The 14,796-nt window shown below is 50.4% G+C and overlaps 1 protein-coding gene across 1 annotated transcript in view; it reads right to left on the minus strand.

Moving 5' to 3' along the window:
* The window catches only part of HELZ2 (helicase with zinc finger 2), a 55,994-nt gene extending 52,312 nt beyond the window's left edge, over positions 1–3,682 (minus strand). Inside the window, 1 exon segment of the mRNA XM_038369426.2 lies at positions 3,489–3,682. The gene's annotated coding sequence lies outside the window, so the exon portion shown is untranslated.
* Positions 3,683–14,796: the final 11,114 nt, after the last annotated feature.

Below are 14,796 nucleotides of genomic sequence, written 5' to 3' on the forward strand. Positions count from 1 at the left end.
AATCCAGACTGTTCTAAGCAATGAGGGGTGCTATCAGAACCCAACCCCAAGAACATTCATTAACTCATCGGGGCCCAAGCATTGCAAGCAACATTGTGGATAGTTTTCAAATGCCTGTAAAAGTGCACTCACCCTTTTGTGGGAGAACACTAGAAAGCGTGACCCTATATTCTAAGCAGGTTCACTGTTGATCTCAGGTTTAGACACAAGTCACGGATCCCGGCAGAGGAGGCTGGTATATTACACCCTTTACCAAAGTCCAACACATATGTGTAGTGCCTTCCTACCTCATTAGGATTAATAGCTGGTCTTATTTCTCATAGGTTATATTTTCTCCTTGCATGAAGCCCTGCTACACTGAACTGCTCCCTTTGCCACTGCTCCAGCCCTTTTCCCGTACAGCTCATGGCGTCCAAAGTGCAATATTCAGCTTGTTCACCTCTACCTCATCTGCTGCTTTAAAAAACAACCACCAAAGAACAACAATTCCTTTAAACTCCAAAACCAGCATATTCTTGGGATCATTCTGCCTGTACCGCACCTAGCACGAGTCTCCATTCTGGTTCAGGCCTCTAGGTGCTAAGTTAATATGAATAATAAATAACTTCCTTGGAAACAGAGATCCCTGAATTTAAGGCACCGCCTCCTACACACATGTAGAGAAACGTATTAGTTGTACTTAAGGGGCCCAATTCTGCTCTTCAGCACATCCTGGCAACTATAATGACAGCCCTGCAAATCCACAGATATCTGCATCCGAGGACGTGGGTGTCCGCGGGCCGGATCTGATGCGGATACAAATCCGCACAGGGCTTTAACCATAATTCCAAAGAGGCTGAGAAAAGAATTTGGCCTAGTGTCTTTATAGTTAGGTTTCAGAGTAGCAGCCGCGTTAGTCTGTATTCGCAAAAAGAAAAGGAGTACTTGTGGCACCTTAGAGACTAACAAATTTATTAGAGCATAAGCTTTCGTGAGCTACAGCTCACTTCATCGGATGCATTTGGTGGAAAAAGCAGAGGAGAGATTTATACACACACACACACACACACACACACACAGAACATGAAACAATGGGTTTATCATACACACTGTAAGAAGAGTGATCACTTACTGCTGGAATTAGCCTACCTTGCTTGTCACCATGAAAGGTTTTCCTCCTTTCCCCCCCTGCTGCTGGTGATGGCTTATCTTAAGTGATCACTCTCCTTACAGCGTGTATGATAAACCCATTGTTTCATGTTCTGTGTGTGTGTGTGTGTGTGTGTGTGTAAATCTCTCCTCTGCTTTTTCCACCAAATGCATCCGATGAAGTGAGCTGTAGCTCACGAAAGCTTATGCTCTAATAAATTTGTTAGTCTCTAAGGTGCCACAAGTCCTCCTTTTCTTTTTATAGTTAGGCTTTGCCTTGATTAATTTTTTACCAGTTATTCTCTAATATGTTACTCTAAAGAGAGCCATTAACCCCTTTAATTAGGGGTGAGTTACATGGGTCATCATACCAGATGTGCCCTCCCCATCTCTGCACTCAGTGCTAGTTTGGCACACCTGGTATACCCACGGAACACTGCTCCTTCTCTTTGTGCCAGCCTTGGTTTTGGTAGTAGCACCTCACCCCATCTTCGGGTGCAAACCTCACCTCTACCACATACCCCAGTGACAGGTGCATTGATGGACCTCCACAGCCCCACCTAGACTCCTGCTCCCCAGGAAGTCCTGATACAAGCAGTCAGGGTTCTCACTTCCTGGCAGAGCGTCCCTTTGGTTTGTGAAACCACCAAAAAATAAATATTACTTCTCTTTTGTTTCTAAGAGCGTAAAAGAGGTGGCTGAAAAATAAACCCAGACATTAACTGTAATAAGTCAGTTGGATCTGACAGGGCCCCAAAACTACAAGTAACCAATTCTGAGACACAAAGTGTCACACATCTCTAACTGCCTGCCTACACTGGGGTTTTAATTGCACCATACTCTATGGGTGCAAATTCCTAGCACAGACACAAGTGCAAGACACTTTTCATACCAGTGCAGGCAACCTACACAAGGGGTTTGTACCCGCCTGCCGACAGCAGGATCCAAACCCATCCCCGCGATGGGCAAAGCCTGCCATCGCTTCCCCGAAACTCGCTGCTTGTTGTGTGCCTGGCACATGAACGGCCCCTGAGCTGGGACGATGCCACAGACAGGCTTCTCTGCTGAAAACAAAACAACCAACTTCACTGGCTCCGGGCTCTCTCCCTAACACTACACGGGAAGGTGGAAGAGCTGCACCCAGCTCAGGACCCCTCAGTCATTCCATACAATTCAATTTCACTTCAAGCTGGCTTATAAAAACACTTTAAAATTCTATCTGAGGAGATAAAAAAAGTTTTAGCAGGGAAAGGATCATGCATCATTTCATTAACTGCCTTTATAATGCTTTAGAAACTTTGAAGAGTTATTTAAAATGTGTTTACAAATAGTAAAAAGGGGTTGTTAAGTGTATCTTTGCAGATTCAGAGACTGATTGGGAGCAATAATGTATCTTGAATGGTAAAAACATCAGAAAATATCCTCAAAACTGGAAAATAGAAACCTAGGGAGTATAAAACCTTTGATAAGTGATAGCATAATGCAGTTATTTCAAGTCCACGTTTTCACTTTGTTTTTTCCTTTTGTTTTAATTATTACTGTAAAGAAGAGACATAAATTGCTTCTCATTTTATCTCAGTATTATTGCAGCTGCTGCTTAGTTCCCTCGCTGCATTGAGCTGTGGTCTCTGTGAGCACACAGGTTTCAGAGTAGCAGCCGTGTTAGTCTGTATTCGCAAAAAGAAAAGGAGGACTTGTGGCACCTTAGAGACTAACAAATGTATTAGAGCATAAGCTTTCGTGAGCTACAGCTCACTTCATCGGATGCATTACGATGAAGTGAGCTGTAGCTCACGAAAGCTTATGCTCTAATACATTTGTTAGTCTCTAAGGTGCCACAAGTCCTCCTTTTCTTTTTGTGAGCACACAGTATCTGAGGTCCAGGGACCTGTATGTTCTCCCTGTAATTTTCTATTGGTTTTTGTTGTCGAAGAGACCAAGCTTTAGTTTTTCCCGCTGGGAAACCAGATCACAAACCTCCCCCCAGCTTCCCGCAGCCGGCCCAGCTCTGGGGCAGCCCCGCCCGGGCTTCAGCGAAGGCCGATAAGGAGGTGGACCCTCGCCCGAAGTCACTGCTCCCTTCCCCGGCCCACGGGCCGGCTCTCGGGCAGCGCCTGGGGGAGCGGGTGGCCCCAGAAACAAGGGCGCCGCTTCCCTCCCCGTCCCCCAACACCGCCCCGCTCGGGGGGCGCCCACGCGGGTCAGCCGGTCCCGGGGGGGGATTCCGCAGGGGGCGGCGGGGACCCAGCCAGGCTGGCAGGGGGAGCCTGGGGAAAAGCGAGAGCGCCCCCCGCTCCCGCTGGGACTTTGCAAACTGCCCTGCCCGCAGCGCCCCTCCTGGGGGCCGGCCAGCGTCTTACCCCGGCGGCCGCATGGAGGGAAGGAAACTTCGTGCCCGCTGCCCGGCTGCGCTGCGGCTCCTGGCCCGGGGCTGCGGCGGCTGAGCTGGGGCTGACTCGGTCCAGCTCCCTCTCAAGCCGGGCTGCGCCGCGATCGGTTTCGTTTCTGGGCCCTCGCTGCATTCAAACCTATGGCAGCGCCTCGCGGAAATTACATCACCGCAGCCCCGTGGGAGCCCGTCAGGCCCCTCCAGCCCAGCACCGCCCCCCAGCAGCGCCCCCAGCCTGCAGCACCGCCCCCAGCTGGCACAGCCACCCCCCCAGCACCGCCCCCAGCTGGCACAGCCACCCCCCCCAGCACCGCCCCCTGCACACACAGCTCCAGCCCCGCCCCCTGCATGCACAGCACCCCCCCCAGCACCGCCCCCACCTGGCACAGCCACCCCCCCAGCACCGCCCCCTGCACACACAGCTCCAGCCCCGCCCCCTGCATGCACAGCACCCCCCCAGCACCGCCCCCTGCTGACACAGCCACCCCCCCAGCACCGCCCCCAGCACACACAGCTCCAGCCCCGCCCCCTGCACGCACAGCACCCCCCCAGCACCGCCCCCTGCTGACACAGCCACCCCCCCCAGCACCGCCCCCAGCTGGCACAGCCACCCCCCCAGCACCGCCCCCTGCACACACAGCTCCAGCCCCGCCCCCTGCATGCACAGCACCCCCCCCAGCACCGCCCCCTGCACGCACAGCTCCAGCCCCGCCCCCTGCACGCACAGCACCCCCCCCAGCACCACCCCCAGCTGACACAGCCACCCCCCCAGCACCGCCCCCTGCACACACAGCTCCAGCCCCGCCCCCTGCATGCACAGCACCCCCCCCAGCACCGCCCCCTGCACACACAGCTCCAGCCCCGCCCCCTGCACGCACAGCACCCCCCCCAGCACCGCCCCCAGCTGACACAGCCACCCCCCCAGCACCGCCCCCTGCACACACAGCTCCAGCCCCGCCCCCTGCACGCACAGCACCCCCCCAGCACCGCCCCCAGCTGACACAGCCACCCCCCCCAGCACCGCCCCCTGCACACACAGCTCCAGCCCCGCCCCCTGCACGCACAGCACCCCCCCCAGCACCGCCCCCTGCTGACACAGCCACCCCCCCAGCACCGCCCCCTGCACACACAGCTCCAGCCCCGCCCCCTGCTGACACAGCCACCCCCCCAGCACCGCCCCCTGCACACACAGCTCCAGCCCCGCCCCCTGCTGACACAGCCACCCCCCCAGCACCGCCCCCTGCACACACAGCTCCAGCCCCGCCCCCTGCTGACACAGCCACCCCCCCAGCACCGCCCCCTGCTGACACAGCTCCAGCCCCGCCCCCTGCATGCACAGCACCCCCCCAGCACCGCCCCCAGCTGACACAGCCACCCCCCCAGCACCGCCCCCTGCACACACAGCTCCAGCCCCGCCCCCTGCATGCACAGCACCCCCCCCAGCACCGCCCCCAGCTGACACAGCCACCCCCCCAGCACCGCCCCCTGCACGCACAGCTCCAGCCCCGCCCCCTGCATGCACAGCACCCCCCCCAGCACCGCCCCCAGCTGACACAGCCACCCCCCCAGCACCGCCCCCTGCACGCACAGCTCCAGCCTCCAGCACCGCCCCCTGCACGCACAGCACCGCCCCCAGCACCGCCCCCTGCTGACAGCCACCCCCCCAGCACCGCCCCCTGCACACACAGCTCCAGCCTCCAGCCCCGCCCCCTGCATGCACAGCACCGCCCCCAGCACCACCCCCTGCATACACCGCTCCAGCCTACAGCACCACCCCCTGCTTACACAGGCACCCCCCCCAGTACTGCCCCCTGCACACACAGCTCCAGCCCCGCCCCCTGCATGCACAGCACCGCCCCCAGCACCGCCCCCTGCTTGCACCGCCACACACGCCCCCCTCCAGCCCTGAGGGCAAAGCCAGCACCGACCCCTGCATGCACAGCTCCGCCCCCAGCACCGCCCCCTGCATGCACAGCCACACACACACACTCCCCCCTCTAGCCCGAAGGGCAAAGCCAGCACCGCCCCCTCATGCACAGCTCCGCCCCCCCTGCATGCACAGCCACACACTTCCCCCTCTAGCCCCAAGGGCAAAGCCAGTACCGACCCCTGCATGCACAGCTCCAGCTCCAGCACCGCCCCCTGCTTGCACAGCCAGCCCCCCAGTACTGCCCCCTGCACACACAGCTCCAGCCTCCAGCACTGCCCCTTGCATGCACAGCCACCCTCTCCATGCCGGGGGAAGGGACAAAGCCAGCATTGCCCCTGCATGCACAGCCACCCCTTTCCTCCAGCTTCGGGGTTGGGGACAGAGCCAACACTAACCAGCCCACTCCACTCTGTGCTGACTACCCCCATCTGCTTTCCAGCCTCGGTTGAGACCAAGTCAGAGCCAGCACCATCCAGTCTCCTGCATGTATAGCCCTCCTATTCCTCCTTCCCGCCTGCATCCAACCCATCACTCTTCTTCCCCTCCCCCTCCTCTTTACCGCTGCCCTCCTTGCCTTTCCATCAACAATTACCTGGCCCTGAGGGGGCAGAAAACAGCCAAGTTGCTGCACCCATACAGCCCCTGCATAGGCACTAACCCCCACAGAGCTCCAGCTGAGCGTCCTACCTAGCTAGAGCTTCCCACGCCCGGAAGCACAAAGCAGGTATATTGCCTGGGCTGGCTTACGGGGAATGGAATCCAGGACCCCTGCCCCTGCCAGCTTGTTACAAATGGTCTCTGGCGTCCAGAACTTGGGCGCCTGGGTGTTAAGTTAGATCCATAGATTCCAAGGCCAGAAGGGCTCACGGGGATCAGTCTGACCACTTGCATAATACAGGCCATAGACCCTCCGTGAATTAATTCCTGTTGCCCTAGAGCAGATCTTTTAGAAAAACATCCAATCTTGATCTAACAATGGCCAGTGATAGAGAATCCATCACAACCCCTGGTGAGTTGGTCCAGTGGTTAATTACCCTCACTGTTCAAATGTTGCACCTTATTTCCAGTCTGAATGTGTCTTGCTTCCATTTCCAGCCATTGGATCTTCTTTGACCTTTGTCTACTAGAGTGAAGGAGCCCACTGTTAAATATTGGTTTCCTATGTAGGTGCTTACAGACTGTGATCAAGCCAGCCCTTAATCTTCGGTCTTTGTTAAACTAAATAGATTGAGCTCCTTCAGTCTATCACTTTAAGGCAAGTTTTCCTTAAAACCTGGTATACGTGACATACCCTGACTTTAGCAAAGCTTTTGATACTGTCTCCCACAGTATTCTTGCCAGCAAGTTAAAGAAGTATGGATTGGATGAATGGACTATAAAGAGGATAGAAAGCTAGATTGTTGGGCTCAACAGGTAGTGATCAACAGCTCGAAGTCTAGTTGGCAGCCGGTATCAAGCGGAGTGCCCCAGGGGTCGGTCCTGAGGCTGGTTTTGTTCAACATCTTCATTAATGATCTGGATGATGGGATGGATTGCACTCTCAGCAAGTTCGCAGATGACTCTAAGTGAGGGGGAGAGGTAGATACGCTGGAGAGTAGGGATAGGGTCCAGAGTGACCTAGACAAATTGGAGAATTGAGTCAAAAGAAATCTGTTGAGGTTCAACAAGGACAAGTGCAGAGTCCTGCACTTAGGATGGAAGAATCCCAGGCACCGCTACAGGCTGGGGACCGACTGGCTAAGCAGCAGTTCTGCAGAAAAGGACCTGGGGATTACAGTGGATGAGAAGCTGGATATAAGTCAGCCGTGTGAGCGTGTTGCCAAGAAGACTAACAGCATATTGGGCTGCATTAGTAGGAGCGTTGCCAGCAGATCAAGGGAATTGATTATTCCCCTCTATTTGGCACTGGTGAGGCCACATTTGGAGAACTGTGTCCAGTTTTGGGGCCCCCACTATAGAAAGGATGTGAACAAATTGGAGTGAGTCCAGCAGAGGGCTACAAAAATGACTAGGGGGCTGGAGCACATGACTTATGAGGAGAGGCTGAGGGAACTGGGATTATTTAGTCTGCAGAAGAGAAGAATGAGGGGGGATTTGACAGCAGCCTTCAACTACCTGAAGGGGGGTTCCAAAGAGGATGGAGCTAAGCCAGGGGTGGGCAAACTTTTTGGGCTGAGGGCCACATCTGTATGGGGAAATTGTATGCAGGGCTGGGGCAGGGGGAGGGGGTGCAGTGTGCAGGAACAGTCTCAGGGCAAGGGATTGGGGCAGAGGAGGGGTGCGGGGTGTATAAGGGGGCTCAGAGAAGGGGGTTGGGGTGCAGGAGGGGTGCGGACTGCGAGAGAGAGCTCAAGGCAGGGAGTTGGGGTGCAGCAGGGGGCTCAGGGCAGGGAGTTGGGGTACAGGAGGGATGTGGGGTGCCATGGGGGGCTCAGGGCAGGGAATTGGGGTGCAGAAGGGGTGCGAGGTGCAGGCAGGGGGCTTAGGTCAGGGATTTGGGGGGCGGGGTACAGGAGGGGTTCGGGGTGGCAGCGGCACGCAACGGGGCCAGGGCAGGCTCCCTGCCTGCCTACCGTGGCCCCACATGGCGCTGCTCCGGGCAGCAGCCAGAACCACTTCCCTGCGTGGTCCCTGGGGGGACGGGGAGACACAGGGCTCCACTCACTGCCCTTGCCACGCCTCCAGGTACCTCCCCGTGGTTCCCCATTCCTGGCCAATGGGAGCTGCGGGGGGGGGGGGCAGAGGTGCCTGGAGGCAAGGGCAACGCATGGAGCTCTTTGCCCCTGGGCCACAGGGACGTGGTGCCTGCCGCTTCTGAGAGCGGCGCGGGGCCTGAGGCACACCACGGGGGGCAATCCCGCGGGCCGAATCCAATGTCCTGACGGGTCGGATCCAGCCCGCGGGCTGTAGTTTGCCCATCCCTGAACTAGGCTGTTCTCAATGGCGGCAGATGACAGAACAAGGAGCAATGGTCTCAAGTTGCAGTGGGGAAGGTCTAGGTTGGATAATAGGAAAAACTATTTCACTAAGAGGGAGGTGAAGCATTGGAATGGATTACCTAGGGATGTGGTGGAATCTCCATCCTTAGAGGTTTTTAAGGCTCGGCTTGACAAGTCCTGGCTGGGATGATTTAGTTCGGGTTGGTCCTGCTTTGAGCAGAGGGTTGGACTAGATGACTTGCTGAGGTCTCTTCCAACCCTCATCTTCTATGATTCAATGGCTTACATTCTTTGTTCCTCAATGTGTGACTTTGCATTTGGCTGCATTAGAACACATTTTTGTTTGCTTGCACCCAGTTTACCAATTAATCCAGGTCACCCTGTATTAGAGACCTGTCCTCTTCATTATTTACAATACCCCCAAACTTTGTCTCATCCACAAACTTTATCAGTGATGATTTTGTGTTTTTTCCAGGTCATTAATAAAAATATTAAATAGCGTAGGACCAAGAACTGATCCTTTCAGGGCCCCATTGAAAACACACCTGGCTTGATGCTGATTCCTCGCTTATGGCTACATTTGAGTTAGATGGGGTGTAATCCATTTAATGTGTGTGACCCCAGCACACTGCTAGTCCCAGATTTTCCCCCAAAAAAATGTATGTCCTGTCCTGCCCAGCCATCTCCTGGACAGTATGAATATATTATGTCTGTTGTTCCTTTAAGGGAATAATATGCACACAACTTGCTACCCTGGATGGAGTCACCCAGACATTTCAACCTGAACATGCAAAATTAGATAAAACAATAAAACAAGTTTATTAACAACAAAGAAATGTTAAGTGAGTAAAAGTAATGAGGCATTGAAAGTCAGCAATAGTTACAAGAAAAATAAAGATAAAACACGTGACGTTGCACTCTATATGATTTTATAAAAATATGCTAATGAATATAAATATAATGTAACTGGAATATGCTTCGTGCAAAAGGTCTCTTGTAAGGTATCATTACAAAACTTATAATCTATTGAGTTTGGTCATCCTCTTTGCATGTATTATCATTCTTGTATCTGAAATTAGAAATATGAAATATAACTCTGAAGGCCTATTGTAATTATGCAAAGTGTGGGCCATTAATGGTGGTTGGGAATCTTGATGGCTCCCATTAACCAGGACAATTGTCTGTAGATGGCTCTGTTTTTTTCCACTGAATGCATCCGATGAAGTGAGCTGTAGCTCACGAAAGCTTATGCTCAAATAAATGTGTTAGTCTCTAAGGTGCCACAAGTACTCCTTTCCTTTTTGCGAATACAGACTAACACGGCTGCTACTCTGAAATCTGTTTTACTTGTAAGTCTTCCTGTATGTGTGTTTGCTGGCAATTGGGTAATGAATTCTTACAGTAACGTGATCATGTCACCTGAACTGGATTCCATCTTTAACCTGGTGCTTTTCCATTGAGAAGGAGGGGTAGGAAGCCAGAGGGACAAAGGATTCCCGCCTATGCAGAAGATATATAAGTGGGTGGAAGAGAACAAATGGGGCGGCCATCATGAGAAATCCCCTAGCTACCACCTGAGCTGGAACAAGGGCTGTACCGGGGAAAGGATTGTGCCCAGACTGGGAAGGCATCCAGTCTGTGAAAGAAACTTATTGAAACATCTCTGAGGGTGAGATTTTATCTGTATTCAGTTTTATTACGGTCTACACATAGACTTGTGGGTTCTATTCTATTTTGCTTGGTAATTCACTTTGTTCTGTCTGTTACTATTTGGAACCACTTAAATCCTAAAAAGAAAAGGAGTACTTGTGGCACCTTAGAGACTAACAAATTTATTAGAGCGTAAGCTTTCGTGAGCTACAGCTCACTTCATCGGATGCCGAAAGCTTATGCTCGAATAAATTTGTTAGTCTCTAAGGTGCTACAAGTACTCCTTTTCTTTTTGCGAATACAGACTAACACGGCTGCTACTTAAATCCTACTTTCTGTATTTAATAAAATCACTTTTTACTTATTAATTAACCCAGAGTATGTATTAAGACCTGGCGGGGGGTGGGGGGTGGAAACAGCTGTGCATATCTCTCTATCATGTTATAGAGGGCGAACAATTTATGAGTTTACCCTGTATAAGCTTTATACAGGGTAAAACTTATTTATTTGAGGTTTGGACCCCCCTGGGAGTTGGGCATCTTAGTGTTAAAGACAGGAACGCTTCTTAAGCTGCTTTCAGTTTAAGCCTACAGCTGTTAGGGGACATGGTTCAGACCTGGGTCTGGGTCTGCAGCAGGCTAGCGGGTCTGGCTCAAACCAGGCAGGGCACTGAAGTCCCAGGCTGGGAGGGCAGGGAAAGCAGGGGCAGAAGTAGTCTTTGCACACCTGTTGGCAGTTCCCAAGTGGGGTTCTGTGATGCTACCCATCACAAAACATTTACTAGTGCCTAACTTAACAAACAATATTAGATTCAAGCAAAGTTTCACGCCACATGCTCCAGCAGCTTAGTGACCAAACTCTCAAGTCAGGACCACGCTCTCCCACTCCCCAAGTCCAATGGCTATTTTCCTTTGCCTTGGGTGAGATGCCAGAGACAGACAGGGAGAGAGAGGAGGGGTCACCCTGTGGTAAGCTTTAAAGCTGGTAGGAGTCAGGGTGTGGCTGCCTGGTTGCAGTACACGCAGATATAGCTGGGAGTGATTTACATGCTGGAGGTGGTTTGTGAGCAGTTCAGGCTGGAGGCTACAGCATCAAAGGCATTACAAAGGGCACCCCAGGTACAGGGCAGGGGTGACAACTACTCATTGGTCTAGATTGTACCCTAGTATACCATTGGGTGTTATTTGAGTTTGTATCATTTTAATTTTTTAATCAAAATGTTGTGTGGCACCACATCAAATGCCTTACATCAGTCTAAGTATATTACATCAACATTATTACCTTACCTTGTAATCTCATAACAAAAATCACGTGAGCTGACTAGATCTATTTTCCATAAACCATGTTGAATGGCATTAGTTATGTTACTTGTCATTAATTTTTATCAATCGAGTCCCATATCAGCCATTCCATTACTTTGTCCGGGATCAATGTCAGACTGACAGGCCTATAATTGCCTGTCCCTTTTACCCTTTTTAAATACTGGCACAACATACCTTTCTTCCAGTCTGGTGAAACTTCCCCAGTGTTCCAAGACGTCTTGAAAATCAACATTCATGGTCCAAAGAGCTCCTCAGCCAGCTCTTTTAACTTTCTTGGATCCAGACCTGCTGATTTTAAAATGTTTAGTAGTTGCTGTTTAACATTCACGTGAGTGCCTGTTGGAATGGAAAGTAGTTCATTTTAATCAATTATTACTAAATCTTCTAGCTTTTTCCCAAGCACAGAACAGAAATATTTATTGATCACTTCTGCTTTTTCTGCATTAGTACTGAATGTTCTACCATTTCCATCTAATAGTGGACCAATACCATTGTTATGATTCCTTTTGTTCCTAATATACTTTAAAAACTTTTTATTGTCCGTAACTTTGTTGATGATTGAGTTCGCCTTCTGTCCTTTTGCTTCCCTTACCAATTTTCTACAATTCAGAGCTTCTGATTTAAATTAATTGCTTTCATCTTCCCCTTTCTTCCAATTGTTTATATATCTGCTTTCACTGCCCTTCTAAGTCAAGTTGGGGTTTTTTTAAACCAGTATGGCTTTCTTCTTTCTCAGTTGCGGCTTTTTAAGCATCTAGTAAAATGTTCTGAAACAGTTCCCAATTATCAATCACATTTTTTAGTTTACATTCTTTTTCTCAACTGCTTTGGCTCATAATTGTTTTCAGCTTTGTTAAATTGACCCTTTTGAAGCACCAAGTATATATATGACTGGTTTGGACTTTATCCTGTTTGCACAGAACACATGTGATCAAGTCATGTTCACGTGTACCTAAGCTACCATTAATTTGTAGTTGTATGATCAGTTCCTTTTTATCTGTCAAGAGACATCTAATATATAAAATCTATAATATTGAGAAAATCCGAGGATGTTTTGTACTGACAGCATGAGATTAGTAGCATGTGTCACTCAGATTGAAGCCCCCCAAAATAATGCAGCTTTTTCCCCATTACACATTATAGCTAGGCTCATAAGGAGCCAGTCATCCTGTTCTCTAATGTGATTTGGTGGTCTGTAGTGGATGCCAACTAATACCCCAGCTTGTGCTTTATCTATTGGGACATTGATCCATAAGCATTCAAGATCATTTGCTTCCAAGTTATAAGTGTCTCAGAAACAGGAAATGCCATTTTGACATAGAATGCCACTCCCCCTCCCCTTTGAATATGAATCTTCCTAGCAAGTTTCAGTAATACCAACTAGATCAAATTTATGCTCATAAATATGCAATTCCAATTCCTCTTGTTTATTACCCAAGCTCCTAGCATCAGGCCAGCCGACGGGGGGGGGGGGGGGGGGGGGAAAGAGTCAAATGGAGCAACTGCCCAGGGGCCCAGGTGATTTAAAAGGGCCACTCTGAGCACTACTCCAGGCACCACTCTGGGCACCGCGAGACTGCTCCGGGCACTGCGCTTTGGGGGGCCCCCATGGGCGGTGCCAGAAGTGATGGATTTGTCACTTCTGCCCCAGTCCATGCCCCCCCCACCTAGGGATGGCCCTGGCCCTGGCCCCTGGAATTTCTGTCGGTGGGCCTGCCTAGCATTGGTGTAGAGGCAACTTAAGAATTTCTTCTCTTCACCTATTTTGGTGTTTTGAATAATTTTGTTCGTAACATCTTGATTTTGTTCTAAATGAATGCTTTTTTGTTCCCTCTTTTCACCCTCTTCTTTTGTTACTAGTTTAACACCCTCCTGTCTAGTCCTACCGCCTGTTTTCGAGAAGATTGGTTCTTCTTCTAAGATAATAAATAGTAATAAATAATTTCAGGGACCCAATTCAAAGCAACTTTGACTATTGTAATTGCATCCACACTAGGTGGGTTGTAGCAGTTCAATTATGCCAGTGCAGGTAAAGTGGTACAGTTTTTGCAGGTAGAAAAGGTCCAATCAGTTTCTCTTCTGTGGATAAATCAGTTTCGTTTTCCATTTCTTAGTGCCACCAGCACTATTGCATAAGATTGCAGAGGAAAGTTCAAATCCAAGCCAAAGTCATTTCTTTTAATTGAGCACAAGTCTCAGTGTCAACATGCCTGTCCATAGCAGGATCTGTAAAACTTTTAATCACAACACAAAACTTATAAACACAAATGTTGGGCCTAACCACCAGGGGGCCTGATCCTGAGAGATACTAAATACCCTCAATTTCCCCTTCAGGAGGTGCCCAGCCCCTGGCAGGTTTCGGCACAGAGTCTCTTTAGCGTTTGATGTTTTCCTCCATCCCAGTTTGTGACACTCATTTGTTTCATCTTGTTTTAAATTAGATTGTAAGCTCTTTGGGGCTGGGACCTGGGTGTTGTTTACAACATTTAGTGCAAAGGGGACCTGGTCAGAGCAGCCTTTAGGTGCTAATTCAATACAAATCATAATGATTAGAAAAGTTACTGAAGAAAATGCCAACTGCTGTGAGCCCAGTGATAGCTGCTCCCTTTGCACCTTCAGGTCCTGGCTGCTCTCTTTACTGACAGCACTAAATGTTTGTTTACTCCTGTTAGCCCTGCAGCACCAATACAGCTATGTCAGAGAGAGCTGGATTCTGTTCTCCCCTGCACATCATTAACAAAAAACAGCTGAGAAGTTACTATTGTGCAACTTCATTAAGAGAGATGATGCAAGAGGCAGAAAGAGGGTGACTGGGCTCTCTGGTCCCTGGAGAATGAGAAGCAATGAGACACAGAAAATTCCTGTCTGGACTTATAAAGTGAGCAAAGCCGCTCTAGTAGCGGAATAAATACACAATACCACTGTATCATCCTTGCAGTAACTTTCCTGTTTAACTTCCTGGAGAAGGGGAATAATCAGAATGAACAAAGTACAAAATACACATCCCACTATCAGCTGAACTATGGCTGAGGAGTTTGTGTAAACAGCCAGTCACAGACGTGATTATGTACATGCAGGGATGTTCAAGCCCAACCATGTTACCACTCAAAGACAAAATAGTCCAGAATGAGGGACATAGTTCTCATGTATAAGGCCCAGCCAACCAGCAGAGCTATGTCATGGGAACCATTTTTACCAAGGGTGGCCCCTGATCTTGTTACAACACTGTTCCATTGTGCACTCTGTAGCCAGGATCTTATCAATGGTCCAGAATGGTGCTTAATTCAGCTACAGTGTTAAGGCCCCCTGTAGCAGGGTGGACGGCCCCTTGGTTATTCACAGCCAGAGGCCATGTAAGAACAGCTGTTTGGAGCTGGGAGAAAAGATTATTAAGCCCAGCTGGGAAGGGGTCAGGTGAGTCCTATAAAGGGCTGGAAA

Source organism: Dermochelys coriacea, chromosome 13, assembly GCF_009764565.3.
Source record: "Dermochelys coriacea isolate rDerCor1 chromosome 13, rDerCor1.pri.v4, whole genome shotgun sequence".
NCBI classification, from domain to species: domain Eukaryota; kingdom Metazoa; phylum Chordata; order Testudines; family Dermochelyidae; genus Dermochelys; species Dermochelys coriacea.